We start from the raw sequence: 22916 nt of genomic DNA on the forward strand, positions 1-22916 counted from the left end.
CCCTAAAAGGCACCCTGCAGACCACACCCACGCTGGGACTGCCTGACCCCAATTAACCATTTGTTCAAACTGTAGATGAAAAGAAGGGTTTTATGACCTCTGTTCTTTTGCAGAAGCACAGGGATAGATTGAGACCTGTAGCCTACTTCTCCAGCAGGCTGGATCCAGTGGCAGCTGGACTTCCTGTTTGCCTGCGTGCAGTTGCTGCAGCTGAAAAGGCGGTAACTGCCTCCAGAAATATTGTGGGGTATTCTAACCTCACCCTTTTGGTCCCACATGCTGTCTCCCTGTTTCTGTTGGAGAAAAAGACGTCACATTTGTCAGCACAGACATGGTTGAAGTATAACACTGTCATACTTGATATGCCTAACATCATTGTGAAACGTTGTACTGTTCTGAATCCTGCCTCTCTTCTCCCTACAGAGGACGATGGAGAGCCACATGACTGTGTTGCTCTCACTAACAATTTTTGTTCCCCCAGGGCAGACTTAAAGAGTGACCCTTTAGGAAATCCAGACATGGTCCTCTATATGTGGATGGTTCAGCCTCCAGAGACTCAGAGACAGGAAAGAACAAAGTAGGTTTTGCCATAGTCTCAGATCACGAGGTGCATGGAACAGTGCGAGTATCACATCAATCATGCACGCACCCTCAGTAGAGAAGAGTATTTCAGTATTTAGTCAGTAAACTGGTTTCAGAAGTCCCGAGTTTCTCCAAGCCCCGGTGAGGTGGGACGAGGGCTGATAGGTCATGCCCGCCCTCTGAGCACCAATACACGTCAAAAAGGGCAAGGATTAACTCGGTAACATCACTGAGGCACTGAACAAGATGTGCAAGGTTGCTGAACAATTACAAGCAGATGAACATGGAGGAGTCGAAGACAGTTGATGGCATTGGTTTAGTGGATGGAAGGCTCTGATTCCATCCACCATACCGGTCCTGGTTTAGTGATTGTGATGCTATGTTTGCTCCCTGTTTTCTGTCAATGTTGTATGTCTGTGTTTCAGAGGCAGCTGACAAATATTGGTTACCAGATGGTGAAAATAGACCCAGACGACTTGCCTGACTGGCCTCCAAACCCACACGAAGACTATAACCCACCGTTTGACGACATCAGCACAGTTGATATGAAATTAGCCCTAACTTAAAACACTTTCATTTGTGGTTGTTTCCTGTTCTATTGTTTCCTTATCTATGTATATAGCTTGCTAGCATTAACTTAAGACGTCTATGTCTTACAAAAACAGCCTTAGCATTATCCCTGTACACTCAATGACGTGTTAAGTCGAATCTCTCTGGGAACTCTTTCCACTGAAATTGTGTACATTTCTTTCTTTAGCAATTATTATCCTGTAGGATAAAAAGGGGGGAAATGTGAGGGATATGTAGTGGATGAACATTCCTATTCTCTGTGTTTCTGTGTGTTGAGCTCAAGTGGCCTAGTGTACTGAAAAAGTTGTTTTTCCCATGTTGTAATCGCCTTTCTGTGGCCTTGGTGGTGATAAGCAGGGTGCCTGAGTTCTCCCTAACTACGCATCTGCCTGCACATATCAGAGCATTCCAGGTGCATGCTTTAGCAAAGCTTCATAGAAAATCTTGAGCCAATCATGTACAGATGCGAGCAGTAAGCAAATATCTTCAGAGTATAATAGATAACATTCCTAAGACACAACTCAGCGTGTGCACTCTTGACATCACTTGAGGTGGTGTCTTTTTCTTCTCTTTCTTCTTCTTCCCTCTCCTATTTATTTATATATATATTTATATATATAAAATCTCCTTCTCACCCCCGGTGGGGGGGTGGGGGGGGTGGGTGGTATCCATGTCATCCTCAAGCTCGGGTCCTCTACCAGAGGCCTGGGAGTTTGAGGGTTCTGCGCAGTATCTTCGATGTTCCTAGGACTGCGCTCTTCTGGACTGAGGCTTCAGATGTTGTTCCTGGGATTTGCTGGAGCCACTCTCCCAGTTTGGGGGTTACTGCCCCAAGTGCCCCCACTACCACGGGGACCACGCAACCCTTGACCTTCCACATCCGTTCCAGCTGCTCTTTCAACCCTTGATACTTCTCAAGTTTCTCATGTTCCTTCTTCCTGATGTTGGCGTCAGCTGGGATCACCACATCTATCACCACCACCCTCTTCTGTTCTTTGTCCACCACCACTATGTCCGGTTGGTTAGCCAGGATCTGTTTGTCAGTCTGGAAGCTGAAGTCCCACAGAATCTTGGCCCTGTTGTTCTCAGCCACCTTCTGTGGTATGGCCCATTGGGACTTGGGTACTTCTATTCCATACTGGTTGCAGATGTTCCTATATACTATCCCAGCCACTTGGTTGTGCCTCTCCATGTAAGCTGATCCAGCTAGCATCTTACACCCTGCTACTATGTGCTGGACTGTTTCAGGGGCTTCTTTGCACAGTCTGCATCTTGGGTCTGATCTACTCTGGTAGATCCTGGCCTCTATGGCTCTTGTGCTTATGGCCTGTTCTTGTGCTGCCATGATTAGTGCCTCTGTGCTGTCTGTCAGTCCTGCATCATCCAGCCACTGGTAGGATTTCTTGATATCAGCCACTTCCTCTATCTGACGGTGGTACATGCCATGTAGGGGTTTGTCTCTCCAGGTTGTCTGTTCCTCCTCTTCCTCCTCTGCACTCTCATCAGGGTTCTGCTGCCTGAGACATTCACTTAGCAGTTCATCCTTTGGGGCCATCTTTCTGATGTATTCTCGGATTTTCGATGTTTCATCCTGGACCGTGGTCTTGACGCTCACTAGCCCTCGGCCTCCCTCTTTCCGCTTAGTGTATAGTCTCAGGGTGCTGGACTTGGGGTGGAACCCTCCATGCATGGTGAGGAGCTTTCTAGTCTTGATATCTGTGGCTTCTATCTCCTCCTTTGGCCAGTTTATGATACCAGTGGGGTATCTGATGACTGGTAGTGCGTACATGTTGATGGCTCGGACCTTGTTCTTACCATTCAGCTGACTTTTCAGGACCTGCCTTACTCTCTGGAGGTATTTGGCTGTGGTTGACTTCCTTGTGGCCTCTTCATGGTTTCCTGTGGGATGCCAAGGTACATGTAGCTGTCTTGGATATCACCTATGTTGCCCTCTGGTAGGTCAATCCCCTCAGTCCGGATCATCTTGCCTCTCTTTGAGACCATCCGGCCACACTTGTCCAATCCGAATGACATCCCTATGTCATCGCTGTAGATCCGGGTGGTGTGGATCAGCGAGTCTATTTCTCGCTCGTTCCTGGCATACAGCTTGATGTCATCCATGTAGAGCAGGTGGCTGATTGTTGCCCCACTATGGAATCGGTACCTGTAGCCGCTCTTCGTGATGATCCGACTGGGGGGGTTCAGGCCTATGCAGAACAGCAGTGGTGATAGCGCATCTCCTTGGTATATGCCACACTTGACGTTGACTTGGGCAATGGGTTTTGAGTTGGCCTCTAGGGTTGTCTTCCACATTTCCATTGAGTTCTGGATGAAGGTCCTTAGGTTCCTGTTGATCTTATACAGTTCCAGACATTCCAGTATCCATGTGTGTGGCATTGAGTCGTAGGCTTTCTTGTAGTCAATCCAGGCAGTGCACAGGTTGGTCTGTCTCTTCTTACAGTCTCGGGCAACTGTTCTATCAACCAGTAGCTGGTGCTTGGCTCCTCTGGTGTTACTGCCAATTCCTTTCTGTGCCTCGCTCATGTATTGAGCCACATGCTTACTCATTTTTGCTGCAATGATGCCTGACAGGGCCTTCCATGTTGTGCAGAGACAGGTAATTGGCCGGTAGTTGGATGTGATGGGTCCCTTCTGGGGGTCCTTCATGATTAGGACCCCAGAATTAGGATACGGATGTCCTGCCTTGGGTTAGCCATTCTGGGTGGGTCCCATCCCTCAGCAGCTGGTTCATCTGTGCTGCTAGGCATTCATGGAGTGCAGTTAGCTTCTTCAGCCAGTACGTATGGATCATATCGGGGCCTGGTGCTGTCCAGTTCTTCATCTTTGACACTCTTTCTTGGACATCTGCCATTGAGATGGTTACTGGTTCTTGTTCTGGGAGGTTGCTGTGGTCAGCTCTTAGGTCCACTAACCATTGGACATCGGTGTTGTGTGATGCCTTTCTTTCCCATATGTCTTTCCAGTATTTTTCCACCTCAGCTCTTGGTGTATCTCTTCAACCGGGTGGCCAAAGCTGTTAGTCGCTGTTTGGCAGTTTCGAGTGCCTCTGGTATGGAGAGTGAGTTGTACTTCCTGGGTGCCCCTTTATTCACCATGTTCCCTTTCTGTAGTTCAGCTAGCTGGCTAACTTCTCTCCGTGCTGCCTTTATCTTGGCCTCTAATCGTCTCTTCCATGGTGGATACTGTTTGTTATGTCCCGAGCCCACCTTGTGTCCAAGCATCTCCATGATTACTGTTGCTGTACTGTGTATCAGCTTGTTGGTTTCAGTGATGGTTCTTGTGGAGATTGTCTTCAGAGCAGCATTCACATCTACTAGTAGATCTTCTGAAGGTACTTGGCAACTCAGCTTCAGTATTCGTCGGGGGCTCCAGGTTTCCAGTTGGGTCACGATCTTACTTCTGTTGGGGCTTGGTACCCAATCTCTGGTTGTGGGGATGATGACATCTCCCCGCTGACCTGTCTTCCTGGCTCCCCCTTGCCGTAGCATTGTTGTTGTATTTCATTAATCTCTAGTTGTGATAGTAGATTTCGATTACGGATGTTGGAACACTGGGCTAATAGCTGTTTCTTTGTTAGCCTTGATTGTGGGTTTCGAAGTATCCAATAGTCCCACATTCGCTGCATGTATCCCCTCTCTCTGGGATTGCTTGTATAGTAGCATTCCAGCAAATCCGTATTTTCTGTCCTCGTCCATCGATGTCTTGTTCCAGTAGCCCATTTCTCATCAGTTTGCCCTGGTTCCCTAGCAACTGACGCAGACCTTGTTGACCCGGGCGACGTCTGAGCCGGTATGACTCTATCAGTTATGTCTTCACTCATTCCTGAGGTAGGCTGATATATCATGAGGGGTTTTGCCTAAGGACCATTACTGGATGATGTTTTGCCCTGACCGGGATTCGAACTACGATCTACCCGTCGTAGTCAGTGAGCGTTACCACTGTACTATCCAGCTAATATTTTATATATATATATATATATATATATATATATATATATATATATATGGTTTATATGATCTACTATAATAAACAACCAAAAAGACAACTGCTAGGCATTCTGAAGTGTTTATTAGAAGTTTCCATTACAGGGGACATGCCCCCGGACCCCGCTAGTTTCGCTTCACGCCTTCGGCACTCACTTTCGCGCCATTGGCACTCAATTATCTGTGTATTATCATGCCAGAATTTAGGGCTTTAATTTTTTTCTGGGGAAAACACTGGAACTAATAATATTATACATTAGTTAGAAATGTATAGCCACACCTTTAGAGGAGATTAGAGTTGCTTTTTAATTCTTTCAGAGAGGAAAGGCCTAATGATGGGTGGCATTCCTCTGGAACTATATTTAATGTTAGACTGGTTAGGTCACATTGCGAGATGTAGTGAGACCTCTGATACAAAACTCATTTGTCTCTGCTGTTGATGATTTTTTTTTATTTTCATCAGGATGAGAATGCATTGTTGATATCCCTCCCATAAAAAATATCAGTATGTGTTGGAGGTTGGAGTAGAGCAGCTGCCATCCCATGTCACTGCTGTGTAGTGATGTTAAATAGGCAATAAAAATTGGATTCAATTCTACTAGAACATGGAACAAGACAGGGCTACCAGTTCCTGCCAATTTTGTTCACACAGTGTAAGAGGCTTCTCGCCCAGGTCATTTGGTAGCTTCATAAAGCCTTTAACAACATGGTACTGCATAATGTTTTATATGCAAGTGATGTGCTTTTATACAGTGCCTTGGAAAAGTATTCAGACCCCTTTAAAATAATCAGATTTGTCAAATAACACAAATTATTCCAAAAGATACATATGCAACTTGGAAAGCAACTTTCGGTCAGCCTCAAAGAGATTCTGGCAAACCATCCAGCGGCTCAGGAAGGGGAAGCAGTGCTCTGTCCTGACTGTTTACAGTGGGGATGGAGTGCTGTTGATCTCAACTGGGGACATCGTCCGGCGGTGGAAGAAATACTTCGAGGAGCTCCTCAATCCTACTCAGATGAAGATGTCATCTGAGGAGGACAGAGTTTGAGGGTACTTGGGAGGACTTGCCCATCACAGGGACTGAGGTTGCCAAGGTGGTTAAAAAGCTCTTCGGTGGCCAGGCTCTGGGGGTGGATGAGGTTCATCCTGAGTTCCTAAAGGTGCTGGATGTTGTTGGGCTGTCTTGGCTGACACGCCTCTTCAACATTGCGTGGAGGTCAGGGACAGTGTCTCTGGGTTGGCAGACTGGGGTGGTGGTCCCCCTTTTTAAAAAGGGGGACCAGAGAGTGTGTTCCAACTATAGGGGGATCATACTTCTCAGGCTCCCCAGGAAAGCCTATGCTGGGGTGCTGGAGAGGAGAATCCGATTAGTAGTTGAACCTCGGGTTCAGGAGGAACAATTCAGTTTTCGTCCTGGTTGTGGAACACTGGACCAGCTCTTTACCCTTGCAAGGGTACTGGAGGGTGCATGGGAGTTTTCCCAATCCATCTACATGTGTTTTGTGGACCTGGAAAAAGTTTATGACTGTGTCCCTCAGGGTGCCCTGTGGGGGATGGTTTGGGGCTTACTGCTGCAGGCCATTCGGACCCTGTATGACCAGAGCAGGAGCTTGGTTCGCATTGCTGGCAGTAAGTTGGACTTGTTCCCCGTGCATGTGGGACTCTGCCAGGGCTGCCCTTTGTCACTGGTTCTGTTCATAACTTTTATGGACAGAATTTCTAAGCACAGCCAAGGAGCGGAGGGTGTCCAGTTTGGCTTCAGAAGCACCCTAGGGGTGTTACAACCTCCAAAGGGAAAATGATGATGATGAATCTGTGATCTACAGCATGCGCTGGGATGGTTTGCAGCCAGTGAAGCGGCTGGGATGAGGATCAGCATCTCCAAGCCCATGGCCATGGCGCTCAACCAGAGATGGGTGGAGTGCCTACTTCGGGTCGGGGGGAGTTGCTACCTCAAGTGGAGGAGTTTAAGTACTTCAGGGTCTTGTTCACCAGCGAGGGTAGGGGCAAGCAGGACTTGGACAGATGGATCAGGGCAGTGTCAGCAGTGATGTGGACGTTAAACTGGTCTTTTATAGTAAAGAGAGAACTGAGCCAAAAGGCAAAGCTCTCAATTTACTGGGTCCATCTACGTTCCCACCCTCAACTATGGTCACGAGCTGTGGGTAGTCACCAAAAGAATGAGATTGCAGATACAAGTGGCTGAAATGAGTTTTCTTTGCAGGGTGGCTGGGCTCTCCCTTAGAGACAGGGTGAGAAGCTTGGTCATTCGGGAGAGACTCAGAGTAGAACCGCTGCTCCTCCACATCTAAAGGAATCAGTTGAGGTGGTTCGGGCACCTTGTTAGGATGCCCCCTGGACATGATATAACTGGCTACGTACAACCACACTTTAGTCCTGGGGAGGACTTTAAACTACAACTGGTGATGAGTCTCAGATCAAAGAGGACTTGAATATTGGGGAAAGTGGAGTTACTCCTTAATCACCATTGCTCCCAGGTCTGCTCTGACCTGGAGTGGTAGCACCTGCTTGGGTTCCATTTATGGGTTAAATAGTACATCACCAATAAGACACTGGCAGCAGGGCACTTTTCAGTGCAGTGTGGCAGATGAACCCAACAAGGTCAATGACACACCACCAGATGGCAGGAGGAAGAGCCACTCAAATGGCCAACAGATGGCATCACTTGACAAGTCAGTTATCACTGCGGGGCAACTCCCATACTAGTCAGGTCTGTGGTACTTTTTGTGCACTGCTTGGCATCAGGTTTGGAGGTCCAGAGAGACAACACGATGGGGGCATGACATCATTTTACTCACCTTACTGTGCAAGGCGCTTTGTTAGGAGAGAAAAATAAGAAAGCCCTGTGGCGATGGAGTAAATGCAATGGCAGCAAGTCTGAGAAGCTGGGGCATCATGGCTCAGTTGGGTAAGGCGCCATACCATCAATCTGGGGACCTGGGTTTGATTCCGACCTGAGGTCATTTCCCGATCCTTCCCCATCTCTCTCTCCTGCTCATTTCCTGTCTCTACACTGTCCTATCCAATAAAGGTGAAAAAAAGCCCAAAAAATATCTAAAAAAAAAAAAGTCTGGGAAGTTGCTAGCAGGAACTTTACACACGGGCGACTTGCATTTGATGGTTGCAGCCTAGCTGAAACTCTGAGTAACAGTGGACTGAGGCAATATTATGGGTGTCCAGGCAGCCCTATTTAGGGAGAGCACTGCCTGTCCTGGAAAGTGAAGCCCCAAGAAAAGGTAGGATAAAGAAAGTACAAAAATTAATGCAGATAGAAATATGTCAAATTATTATGGCATGTTATAAAAAAATTAAGAAAAAAAATCAGAGTCCTCGTCTCCAATTTACAAGTCTGAATGCAGTTAATGTCCAAGTCCGAGTCATCAGTGCTGAAGTCCAAGTCAAGTCACAAGTCCTTAAAATTAGGGCACAAGTCGGACTCGAGTCCAAGTCCTGGACTCAAGTACTACAAGCCTGGTGTACCCACAGGAATGATCACTACCTAAAACTGATCAATGTGTATGCACCTACCATGACTTATCCTGATGAAGAAAAAGAAGCCTTCTATCACAAATTAGCTGATGTGGTAGACAGGGTACCTCAAGTAGAGAAGCTTCTGCTCTTGGGAGATTTCAGTGAAAGGGTAGGAAATTATCATGTAATATATGAATGTGGAAACCACCATGGCATATTTCTGCTTTCAACTGCAGGCAAGATTTTGGCCAAGATAGTTCTAAACCAAATTAAAAAGATTTCAGAAGAAGTACTTCCAGAAAGTCAGTGTGGTTTCAGGGCTGGCAGATCTATATCAATATGATCTTTACCCTGAGAAAACTCTTAAGAGAAAGCCATCAAGCAACGTTAACCTCTGTATGTGGTCTTTGTAGACTTCTCAAAGGCCTTTGACACTGTTGGCTGAGAGACACTTTGGGAGGTACTAGAAGTGTATGGATGCCTGGAAAGACTGATATGGCTCATTAAGCTCTTCCATGAGAACATGTCTGGGAAGGTTTCGATCAGAGTTCATTAGTAAAACTTTACTGTCAATCATAGTATCAACCAGGGATGAGTCCTTGCCCCGACATTGTTTATACAATACTACATTGTTTATACTTACAGCAGTCCTAGACACTATGCGCACTAACCTAGATAAAGGAGTCTACATCATAACTCGATCGGAAGGCAAACTCTTCAATCTTGCTAGACTCAAGTCCTCAACCAAATCTTGGCAAATTTGCATGTGAAAACTACTGTATGCAGATGACTCTGCATTTGTAGCAACAGATTTGGATGACATGCAGGAAATCGTTGACCACTTTGCCACAACTGCAACCCTCTTTGGATTGAAAATCAATACCACGAAAACAACTCCTGTATCAACCCTCACCTGAGCCACAGGCAATGTGAAACAATGTTTTGGTCAATGGAACGCCTCTTAGGAGGTGTTGTAGGAGGCAGTGTAGTTACCAACACAAACTCCTCAGACTTGGAGGTAGACCGCTGGATTCAAGTTGCCAGCAAAGCCTTTGGTGCATTACAGAAGCAACTATGGTCTTGCCATGACATCAAGAGAACCACTAAGCCAGGGGTGCCCACACTTTTCTGAATGGTGATCTACCTTTTAAGTGACTGACTCAGAATGATCTACTAACTACGCACATTACGTGTCTTTTTTAAATTTACAATACCAAAATTAACACAGTGTCATACGGGCTATTTCACTAAGGTTTCACATTTAAATCACAAGCTGAATTCATTTATGATTGAGTTTTATTTCCATACCAACCCTGGAAATAACAACAGTAACATCCACAATAGAGGCTACTAATCAGCATGTGATTTCATACACAGTGACATCACATTGCTCATACAATTTAGTAGCCTACATTTATGATAAAAAAAATCCACACATTGAAATGTAACTTTTTTTAACACTACGATTTTCTTTTAACATACATACATAGATAGAGGCATTTGGCCCACAGTACACACTCTCATACTAGAACTCACTGTTCAAACTGAAACTTTCAGACAATGAATTAACTTTATGTGTACATTGCATGTAGCCTTTTTTTTTTGCATGTGGCAGGTTCACATTACATTGCCCATAAAATTCAGGCCTACATTTATGATCAAAGTCCACACATTGAAAATGAACTTTTTTAAAACTAGGACTTTTTTTTAACATGCATAGAGTGGCAATTGGCCTACATTACACACCCTCTCACACTACAATTCACTGTTGAAACATTGAAACTTTCAGACAATTAACTTTATGCATGTAGTCTTTTTTTTGTGCATACACAGGGGCATGTTCACATCAGTGGTCAGTAGGCTACCTTATTCAGATGATGACTTGCATTGGATGGAGTCAACAAGGGATGCATAGTCCGGGATATAGCTACTGATAGCCAGTCTCAGACACGCCTCCAAATGATCGTCGGTCAGGGTGGAGCGGTATTTGGATTTTATAATTTTCATATGTGAAAAGGCTGACTCGCACAAGTAAGTAGACCCAAACATTGCAGTCAGAGATGTTGCACATTTTCTCATGTTGGGATACTTTTCTTCTGTGAGCAAACTCCAGAACTGTTCATTGGCCCTGGACTTCAGGTTAATGTCTGCTTGCAGTGTCAAGATCTCATCCTCAACTTCAGCAGAACTGAGCTGAAACATTGTTGAGATTTTGGAAGCGAGGACATCGACCTCAGCATCCTCCCGAAAAGGGAAGCACATGAACATGGCAACTGGCTCGAGTAGAGCGAAGTCTTGAAATCTCCTGTCAAAGTCTGACAGGACGGTGTCAATCTGTTCTGCATAACATGCACTGTCAAACTCCGTTGAGTCCTTTCCTTGATTATTCAGCTCAGATGCAAGGTTGCTAAAGTTTCCCAGATCATTGCGTTGGATCTTTGAAGAAAGCAGTTTAAGTTTTCCTTTGAAGGCATTCACTGTGCTTATCATATTGATCACGAGTTTCTCTTTGCCCTGTAATTCCACGTTTAGCTCATTGAGCATGTTTGACAGATCCGTTAAAAACGCCAAATCAAGCAACCAACGATCATCATTAAGTTGCTCGTATTCTGCATGTTTTTTCTCCTGAAGGAACTGCTTTATCTCGGGAAGGAGATCGCGAAATCGTTGCAGGAATTTCCCCCTACTCAACCACCTTACGTCTGTGTGAAGCAGTAGTCCTGTGTGGTCGCTGTCAGCCTCCTCAAGCTGCAAGCGGAAGAGTCGTCTTTGGAGAGATTTTGCACGGATAGAACAGGCCACTTTTGTTGCTACGTCCATGATCTCTTTCATGTTCAACATTTTCGCACACAACGCTTGTTGGTGTATGATACAATGGTAACTTAGAAAGTCAGGAAACGCTTCATCCTCTCGGCATTTGGCAACAAATCCATTACGCCTGCCTGTCATGGCTGGCGCCCCGTCCGTGGTGATAGACACCAACTTGCACACTGGAATCTTAGTCTTGTCGATAAAGTTTTTGAATATCTGAAAAATGTCCTCCCCCCGTGTGTGTGCGTTCATATGCAGAACTGCTAAAAGTTCCTCTTTTGCAGTCATATCATGAACCATCCGAATAAAAATGCACAACTGGGCTTTGTCTGTGATGTCGGTAGATTCGTCCATCTGTAACGAGAAGCACTCGCAACAGTCAATGTCCTTAGCAAGCTGCTGTACTAAGTTGTCGCCCATCATTTCGCATCGCCTGGTCCTGTCAATTGAACAGCTTTGACTGCAGACATTATTTCCGTTTTGTTTTTAAAGTCTTTAAACAACGCATCTGATGCCTCGATGAAGGCTTCCTTCACCATAACTCCATCCTGGAAACACTTTTTGTGCCTAATGATCGTGCGACTCACCCGGAACGATGCCTCTGTGGCGGCCTTGGCTTTCGACGTTGGCCGAGTGAAAAGAGACTGCTGTCCAAGAAGCTGAGACTTCAACTCCCTCACCTTTCTCTTTCTCAATTCAGTGCTTGGAGGAAAGTCAGTATCAAAGGTTCGATGAACCATTCGAAAATGTCTCTCTACGTTCCCTTTCTTTGGAAGTGCAATGCTGGATTGACAGATCAGACAGACACACTTCGAGTGTGACATCGTGAACAAGAAGTCCTCTTCCCATTCTTGATGGAAATGGTAAGTCTTCGATTTTTTTATTTGTTTACCTCCCTCATTCATTTCCGAATCATTTTTTGTAGGCTACTACACAGCGAATCGAGCTACAGCGAAAACGAAAATGCAGTGGTAAAAGGAAAGCAAGCAACAACTGGCGCTTGTCTGTAGTAGGCTATGAGATATGTTATGGTTGTTATGGTAATGGTGTAACAAACTTTGTAGCAGCCAGCAGACTGGCCTGTCTACACGTCAATCAGCGGGCACGTTATAATATCATTATGTGATAGGATGAATTGCTTTTCTGAAAACGCGCGGTTTTTTTTTCCGTTTTTTTTCTTGCGGAGTTCTGTGAGCTACTCTCATTGGCCCTGCGATCGACCAGTCGATCGCGATCGACGTATTGGGCACCCCTGCACTAAGCTGAGAGTATACAATGCTGCAGTCTTACCATCTCTTTTCCCCTTAATTTGCAAATTATTCACTGATTATCAAATAATTTTTATTTCATTATTTTAGTTCATTATTTACCAATGGTTTAAAAATTATGCAAAACTTATTTAAAAAACATTCCCATAGCACTTATCAGTCATTTACAAACATATGTAAATGCTTTGTTGATAATTAGTTCATTATTAACTAAAGGTTTATGTTTTACAATCAGGGTACAAAGTTTGTGTCACAGGGGTCCAAAATTCAAATTGATTCAAACTGGTTTTAAAAAAAATTATCAAATCTGCACTTTTGGAAATTAATACACATATGAACATGGGCATGTGTAATAGTTTGTATTATAACAAGATTAAGTGTAGTTTTAAGCAGGGCTGGGAGAAACAAATGAAGTGATTCTCGGAGAGGACATTTTTTTTTTGACAATTCAGAATCCACTACTTCCATAGTGCTTTTAAATATAAGGCTGTAAGCTTTGTGTTAGTTGTCTCTAATATTTGTCACAATATCTTGACCACATTTTAGGATGAAAATAATCATTTTAGATATGTTATTTTATATTGAAAAATTAGTTGTCTCGGAGAGGACATTTTTTTTTTTACACAATTACATACTAATTTGATCAAAATAGTCTGAAAACTTACTGGCATTCAACATTAAAACTTTGTTTCCAATGATATGGAACCAAATATTTGTTTTATGGTATAAAGAATTATTTAAGTGCATCCCTTTTGGAGCTACCTGTGGTCAAAAAAGCACTTTTTCTAAATGACACGAGTAATTTTGCTAAATATGACATATATTGCCATACATTCACCAAAAAATAACGTTATCACCATTTTTTTTTTTTTTTTTGCATGGTAAATAGAGCAATCACAGGGCTACAATAAACAACCAAGTTTATCTAGTCAAGCCTTTTGATATTGAAGATAATAAGTTAAATGTGATTTTTAGGTGTACCTTGATTGTAAAACCCTTATACATGCGTTGCTACCATTCATTATTATAAAGTGTTATCAGCTATCTGCTGGTACCTCATACAGTGAAGGCTCCATCAGGGTGCAGAGCCTTCTCTTACAAAGCCCCACAGTTATGGAATAATCTTCCAAGTAGTGCTTGGAACTCAGACACAGTCTCAGTGTTTAAGTCTAGGCTGAAAACTGAAAATTGAAAGTGTAAAACTGGATGTGAAAAATAATACAGTAAGAGACACAATATTCAAGCATAATTATTTAGGTAAATAGGCTATTTTATTTCATAAGTTAAATATATAAACTCGAGACAAATACTGACATAATTCTCCTCTCTCTCTCTCTCTCTCTCTCTCTCTCTCTCTCTCTCTCTCTCTCACTCACACACACACACACACACACACACACACACACACACACACACACACACACTGTGAACTGATGGAAGTTACATTTGATGAGCTGGGCAGATTTAAAAAAAAACACTTTTTGGCTTTTCTCCAATTTCCTTTTTCTTAAATATTTTTTGACGTTCACTTCTTTGGTGCCTTCTGGGAGGTTTTCTCTGAAGACCTCTTAACCCCTATGATGTAACATTTTTTTTTTTTCTGCTGTAACGCTAGCCTTGGCTGCTTAACCTGAGGTAATTCTCTTTAACCGTTACTCAGTAGTTACTGTTCTATGCTCAAGTTAGTGCTAGTTAGCATTCTATGCTCAAGTTGCCACATTGAATCCAAGTCTTCTTGTTCCACTTGGACACTTTAATGAGAAAATTGTCTCTCTTTAAAGTGTCCGAGTGGAGCAAGCAGACTCACAATTCAATCTGCATTATGGAATGTCACAAATAGTTCTGTTAAAATTGCGTTATTTATTTGTATATGCTACTCTTATTTACCTGCCACTGTTGCTGGTAGGTTAAGCAAATTCACCTGCCACTGGGCAAAATCGCCCGCTTTTGGTGGGTAGTGGGTGCTAATTTCCAACACTGTGTTGGTGAATTGGGATGTATGGCTGCTGATTTATATCCCAGGGTTCCCTCATGTCTGTGTTACCTTCTGGTTCTCCCTTTCAGTTATGCTGTCATAGTTAGTCTTGATGGAGTCCCTACTTGCACTCAGCGCAAAATGTACACTCTTCTTAACCAGTAGGAGACAATGGACATATCTAACAACCTGTGTTTTTCTCTCTGTGTGTCAAGTTACACATGCCACTCCTGAGGTACCAGAGATGCTGACCTCTCCTGCTCTTCTGACCTGCCTGGTACATCCTTATGCCCTACTTCTAGCTGGAGATCTCATCCCTTTGCTCCTGTGTGGATGGCCCCATGTGTACAGCCCCTGATCCATTCTGATGCCCTTCTTCTGGCTGAGGCTCTCATCACTTCACTCCTCTGGAGATGGCTCCATATGGACAATCGAAAGATGCACTTAGAAGATGGCTCTGGACACTTACAGTTTTGCTATGATGGCTGAGGACTACATTTGCCATGATAACTTTAGGACTGCATGCGCATTCTGTGCTACGCACGTCCTGGTTCCTGAGTTGTTTGCAACGAGTCCTTTTTTTTTTTTTCCCTGCGAGTGTTGGTGTTAATTACTAGTCTTTTTTTTTTTTTTTTTTTACATTTTTTTTCTACAAATCATTTTCCAGTATCATCTTCATTTTTATTGTACTATCGCTTTCCTTTTTGGACTTTCCACTTTCGCTTTCCTTTTTCCATTTTTTTTTCCAGAAGAACGCCGAGACCGGAAGCTTTCTTTTTTTTTCTCCTCCTGCGTAAAGACCACAAGCGGAGGCCATCCACATCAGATCTGCTTTAATATCGACAGATCTTCAATTAAGGTACGTGAATCCTTTCATCATGGCACACCTTCAGCCTGTTTAGTGTGTTGAGTGCAGGATGTTTAGTCATTCTTCCTCTGTCACTAGAGATAGCTTTATTTGTGATAAGTGCAGATTAGTTAGCTCTCTGACGGAGAAGATTACAGTGCTAGAAGTGCGTGTCCAGGCTTTAGAGAAGGTCAGCGAGCACGAGAACAGTGTAGTTTCTGTAGAGGAAAGTCTGGATGCCCTAGGTGGAGTTAGTAATCCCCCAACTCCGGCATTAGAGCCCTTACAGCAGGGCGAATGGGTGATGGCTCGGCGGCATAAGCGTAGAGCCAAAGCTACCGCTGAGGCTCGCCCACGGGAGCACCACTCCTCTCCACATCACATGTCGAACAGGTTTGCTCTCCTTAGTGATGCACCCACTGAGAAACCTGAAAGAGCTCTGGTTATAGGGGACTCTATCATACGGCACGTGAAATTAGCTCAGCCTTTAGGGGCACCAGCAGCTTTAGTCAGGTGTATACCGGGAGCCAGGGTGCTGGACATAGCAGGTAATCTTAGGGTCCTAGGCAAGCACAGGTTCTCAAAGATAGTTATCCATGCAGGAGCTAATGATATATGCCTTCATCAATCTGAGGTTACTAAGAGTAACTTTGTAGAGGTGTTTAAATTAGCGAAGGTGATGTCCGATGCTGTAGCATACGCCCCAATCCCAATGTGGTGTGACAATATACCTTACAGCAGGTTATGGTCGCTAAACTGCTGGTTGTCCAGGTGGTGCTTTGAAAACAGTGTGGGCTTCATAGATAATTGGGCTAATTTTGAGTGCACTGCTGGCCTGTTAGGGCGGGACAGTAACCATCCCACTCGGGAAGGTGCTGCTCTCATTTCCTGCAGCATACGTAGGTCATAGTCTCAGAACAGGCCTAGTTAATTTCTGACAATCCAGAGCCAAGGCCAGGGAGCAGACGAACAGGCTAAACCGACTGTCTGCTAGCTGCACAGAGTCGTCACTCAGGGCCCACTACATCGAGACTGTGTCTGTTCCCCGAGCTCAACAAAAAGGTAGAAATTTTCAGAGAGTTTGTTCCAGTAACCTAATCAATATAAAATTAGATCATACTGACTGTACAGCTGCTGCCAGCACCTTTGATCTAAAGGTGGGGCTATTAAATATTAGATCTCTTACATCTAAAGCGCTAATGGTTAATGAACTCATTACTGATCAGGAGTTTAATGTACTGTGTTTAACAGAAACATGGATTAAGCCAAATGAATATATAGCATTAAATGAAGCGAGTCCTCCTGGATACAGGTATATACACCAGCCTTGTCTAACTGGCAGAGGAGGAGGCGTCGCGGTTATTTATAACGATTATCTAGGTGTAACACAAAAACAGAAGACTGTTACAGGAACAGTCAAATTCCTCAACCGATAAAACAAAAGAGCTCAAGAAAAATGACAAAAGCAATCCGTTAGCATGACTAGGCCAGGAACCACGGGTACATCTCGTGAAAGGGGGAGGAGATCCCTCTGAAGCAGCAGGCGAGGGTCAGGATGTAGGGCCCTCCCTGGTGGCGAAGGCAAACACACAAAATGCGCCTCTCACATGCGCTAAAGTCTTCACCACCATCTCTCAGACATGGCTCTCACAAGGCGACCCAATCCCAACCAAGCCCTGCAACATAAACTTAGTCAGCTTAACACAAAACAAAACCCCACAGTCGTTGGATCCCACAAAATGTGTACAAAACCGTTGCGACGAGATTAGTGCGAACACCGATCAACCGAGCGCCACGTGAGATCAAATTTCCAATGAACTTCAGTTCATGTCTTTGAACACCGAGTCCGATGTCGAAACACCTGACATCGCAACTCCCCCTAGTGGCAAAAATCTCCCTCTATCCATCGACTCGGACACAGACACCCATTTCACTGCTGGTGTAATGGCTGTGCTGTGGAACATGTTAGGCGTCGAGGCGAAATTCCATCTCGCGTACCACCCTCAATTCCCTGGTCAGGTTGAACGAACCATTCAAACCACTGTGAGCATGCTGCAGAAGTATGTCACAAACGATGGTGAAAATTGGGACGTGAAACTTCCCTTGGTGCTAAGGGCCATTCGGTCCACCCCTCATTGCGCCACTGAAGTCACACCCTTTGGGATGATGACTGGGCGAGAGACAGTTCTTCCCCCGCATCTCCTATACAAACCAGAGGCCATGAGCGTCGCGATTGCATACACCGCACATCAACATGTCGCCGACCTACGATGCCACATACACTTTACAGGTGCCCAAAAGAATCTCGATTCGAGCGTAGGACACAAAGCCTACCACATCCGAATCTCAAAGTTCCTACCACCCTGGTCGAGACTTTTCGATCGTGGGAAAACCGTTCCCCGTCGCGTATCACATTAGGACATCTAGGCCTAATCAAACGCTTTCATATCGATTTCCATGATAATCGAATCAAAACCTTTTGAACAGTCCTCACTCCAAAAGGGGGTGGACGATAGCTAGGCCCATCCTATCCACCTAGCTTGTACACATCACTCACCCATACAGTGGTGCTTGAAAGTTTGTGAACCCTTCAGAATTTTCTATATTTCTGCATAAATATGACCTAAAACATCAGATTTTCACACAAGTCCTAAAAGTAGATAAAGAGAACCCAGTTAAACAAATGAGACAAAAATATTATACTTGGTCACTTATTTATTGAGGAAAATGATCCAATATTGCATATTTGTGAGTGGCAAAAGTATGTGAACCTTTGCTTTCAGTATCTGGTGTGACCCCCTTGTGCAGCAGTAACTGCAACTAAACGTTTCCGGTAACTGTTGATCAGTCCTGCACACCGGCTTGGAGGAATTTTAGCCCATTCCTCCATACAGAACAGCTTCAACTCTGGGATGTTGGTGGGTTTCCTCACATGAACTGTTCACTTCAGGTCCTTCCACAGCATTTCGATTGGATTAAGGTCAGGACTTTGACTTGGTCATTCCAAAATATTTATTCTTCTTTAACCATTCTTTGGTAGAACGACTTGTGTGCTTAGGGTCGTTGTCTTGCTGCATGACCCACCTTCTCTTGAGATTCAGTTCATGGACAGATGTCCTGACATTTTCCTTTAGAATTCGCTGGTATAATTCAGAATTCATTGTTCCATCAATGATGGCAAGCCGTCCTGGCTCAGATGCAGCAAAACAGGCCCAAACCATGATACTACCACCACCATGTTTCACAGATGGGATCAGGTTCTTATGCTGGAATGCAGTGGTTTCCTTTCTCCAAACATAACGCTTCTCATTTGAATCAAAAAGTTCTATTCTGGTCTCAACCGTCCACAAAACATTTTTCCCGTAGCCTTCTGGCTTGTCCACGTGATCTTTAGCAAACTGCAGACAAGCAGCAATGTTCTTTTGGAGAGCAGTGGCTTTCTCCTTGCAACCCTGCCATGAACACCATTGTTGTTCAGTGTTCTCCTGATGGTGGACTCATGAACATTAACATTAGCCAATGTGAGAGAGGCCTTCAGTTGCTTAGAAGTTACCCTGGGGTCCTTTGTGACCTTGCCGACTATTACACGCCTTGCTCTTGGAGTGATCTTTGTTGGTTGACCACTCCTGGGGAGGGTAACAGTGGTCTTGAATTTCCTCCATTGGTACACAATCTGTCTGACTGTGGCTTGGTGGAGTCCAAACTCTTTAGAGATGGTTTTGTAACCTTTTCCAGTCTGATGAGCATCAACAATGCTTTTTCTGAGGTCCTCAGAATCTCCTTTGTTCATGCCATGATACACTTCCACAAACGTGTGTTGTGCAGATTAGACTTTGATAGATCCCTGTTCTTTAAATAAAACAGGGTGCCCACTCACACCTGATTGTCATCCCATTGATTGAAAACACCTGACTCTAATTTCACCTTCAAATTAACTGCTAATCCTAGAAGTTCACATACATTTGCCACTCACAGATATGTAATATTGGCTCATTTTCCTCAGTAAATAAGTGACCAAGTATAATATTTTTGTCTCATTTGTTTGACTGGGTTCTCTTTATCTACTTTTAGGACTTGTGTGAAAATCTGATGATGTTTTAGGTCATATTTATGCAGAAATATAGAAAATTATAAAGGGTTCACAAACTTTCAAGCACCACTGTAAGCGTACACTAACATTCCCAGTCAGATTTACCAACCCAATGAAGTAATAACCCTTTGGTATAGCATGGTAGATAAAATACTAAAATCCGCTATTATTACTAGTGTGTATTTATCGCAAATACACCTGGCATATAGTCTTGGCAGTGCTATCCTCATTTTTGTGAATCCACAAAACTTAGAGATGTGCACCTCCACTAAAGACATCCACTGGGTCTGCCCAGGCAACCTATACATAACACATGCCAAGCTAGATAAGATGGTCTGTGTGCCTGATAGCTTTAACCGCAGTAGCGCACGCTTTCTGGCCAGACCACCCACTGCTATTACCAAACACAGAAGATTTCTAGAAGATTAGGTTTGCCAACCCAAACACTAATACTTCTTTCCTTCCTTCATTTCTTCTCTTTTCTTGTTTGTTTTTATGCATAAGAAATTAAACACTACATGTTTCATGTTTACTGTTTAATTTTTTTTAATGTGATTTTGATCTAGTTAGCTAGAGTGATCATATGCCCAAAATGCCTATATAGTGGTTATATGCCCAAAATGCCTCTGTCTCCAACTGTCTTACTGGAACTCATGAGTTTACACAGTTTTCACAGGACACCATGGACTGTGCAGAGCAAAGCTGCCTCAAGGACAGCTTTGGATGAGGCGATGATACGGTACGGTGCCCTCAGTGCTACGACTCCGTCATACCCCTGAGACCAAAAGGGGGAATGTAGGTATCATGCCGCCATTTTGTGTCTAAGAACTACAACTCCCAGCCAACTTCCGCATTGTTATACGTCACGCCGGGGGCAGGATTATCACCACGTCCGCCATGAAGAGATAAATAATGGAACAAACGCTCAACTCCTCATCTCTGGCTCTGTGGACTTCAACTCCAACAGACAATAAAGAGACCGCTCGCATTTGCAGGCAAACCCGGGAACATCTCACTTTGCAAAGATCTATCATCCAGCGCGTTGTGTTCACCTCTGGCCAAGGTAAAAATCCAGAATAGCGCGATCTTTAAACTCAACCTGAGTTACAGCCGGCATTCGTATTAAAGTGACATCACGACTGCCGTTTAAACGCAGTTTTAATCCAGCGATCAGATTCTTTCTAAAAAGCACTGTGCAGATTATTTCTGATCAGAGACTTTTCCTCACGAACGCTGAAGTTCGGACCAAGAATCCTCTTTTCACCACGTCGGACCCGAGTGCTCCGTCGGACCAGAAAGTTCTCTCTCTGCGCCTCTACAGAAGCTTCCCCATGACGAATATCTCTCCATATCTTGCTAAAAGAATGTTCAGTAAGATTTTGGCATATTTTTGGGCATAATCTTAATCATAATAATAACAGTTACAACTAGTCTTAAGAATTGCTTTATTGAAAGTGTGAATTTAAACCCAGGTTCATTCATTATACTATTGAAACACGCAGTGTGTTGAATTGGTTTATTTTGTTTAATATCATTTGTTTTCAGGTGTTTTCCCAAACGTCAACATTAACTTAAACAATCCCATAACATCTCCCCTTTTTTAGATAAAAACTTTTGCCTTCTTTCTTCTCCCCCCCTCTTTTTTTTTTTTGTAATCAGCAAAATTAGTGAACTGGTCCCAATGAGGTGCTGACTAAAAACAATGAAAAATAAAAAAATAAAAAATAAACATTAATAGAGGCAAACTACTAATGGTAAACAAAACAGGTTCACAAGTTCAGTCTGCTTGGCGTTCTGACCAGTCTGCCACTGGATGTCCTGTGCTCTGGCACAGGAGGTGGATGGTTCAGCGGCTGGTGCAGGTCAGTCTCGCTGTGTGCAGAATCACCCGAGGGCTGGTTCAGGGCACTTCGCCGGAGTGGCCTGACGGGAGTGACTTCCTGGACCCCCGTGACACCACCAGTGTTGTGATCCGTCATGTCAGGTTGTCGGTTGACGGATGGGCTGCTGTGCTGCATATGCTGTTGCCCAGGAGCAGGGCTGGTCATTACTCTTTCTGCTGGCCACAGGTCCACACGGTTGCGCCAGTAAAGGGTCCCCTCGACGTCCACAAGGTATGACCTGGAACCGACTTGTTGCAGGCAAACTCCCCGCCTCCATTTACCGGTCCTGTCTCCAGGCAGGGGCTTCATCCTTATGTCCTCGCCAATACACAGCTCAGGAAGGTCCCTGGCCGCCCTGTCGTACCAGAACTTGGCTGTCTGGTGTTTTGTCCTCAGCTGCTCTGGAACTCCAGTGACCACACTTGGCCCAAGAAGTGTGTCAGTGACAGGTAGTGGGGTTCTTAGTCTTCGAGACATCAGTCTCTGTGCTGGACTACTATGCATGCCCTCTGTCGGTGTGTTCCTCCACTGCAAGATGGCCAACCATGGGTCACCACCCGCACTAGCTGCCTTCTTGCACAAGTTTTTTACAATCTTCACAGCTGACTCGGCTTTGCCATTAGATTTCGGGTGCCTTGGTGAAGACTTGACATGGTCAAAGTCCCATTCTCTTGCAAACCTCCTAAATGTCTCACAATCAAACTGAGGACCGCAGTCTGTTATCACTCGATCAGGCTGTCCGTGTCGAGCAAACTGTGCCTTGCATCTCCGCACTGTGGTTTCAGATGAGAGGTCTGGGAGCAGTTCGATCTCCCAGAAGTCTGAGTAGTGGTCAACCATGAGCAAGAAGTCTTTGCCTGCTTGTTTGAATAAGTCCATGCTGAGGATCTGCCATGGCCATGTTGGAAGTGCATGCGACATCATCGTCTCTTTCTGTTGCTCGTGTGCATATTCATTACATGCTGAGCACTGGCTGACATGGTCTTTGATCTCACCTTGCATGTTGGGCCAATACAGTGTCTCCTTTGCCTGCCTGTAACAGGCATCTCCACCCACATGGCTGGCGTGTATGCGCGTCAACATTTCTGCACGCAATGATTTTGGGATGATCACCCGCTGGCTCCGGAAAAGTACTCCGTCCTGCATGCTGATCTCGTCCCTGAACGTCCAGTATTCTCTGATGGCCAGTGGCGTGTCCTCCCTCAGCTCTGGCCATCCCTGTAGCACTGCCGCTGTCAACAATTGCAGGGTTTCGTCCGCAGCAGTGTGTTGTCTGATCTGAGTCAGGTGCCGGTTGGTGACATTCAAATAGCCTGCCTGGTTGATATGTTGTGCATCATCCTGCACCCTCTGCAGGCTGCAGACCATGTGTCTATTGTACTCTGTGTCTGTC

This window comes from Neoarius graeffei, chromosome 15 (genome assembly GCF_027579695.1).
Source record: "Neoarius graeffei isolate fNeoGra1 chromosome 15, fNeoGra1.pri, whole genome shotgun sequence".
NCBI classification, from domain to species: Eukaryota; Metazoa; Chordata; class Actinopteri; order Siluriformes; family Ariidae; genus Neoarius; species Neoarius graeffei.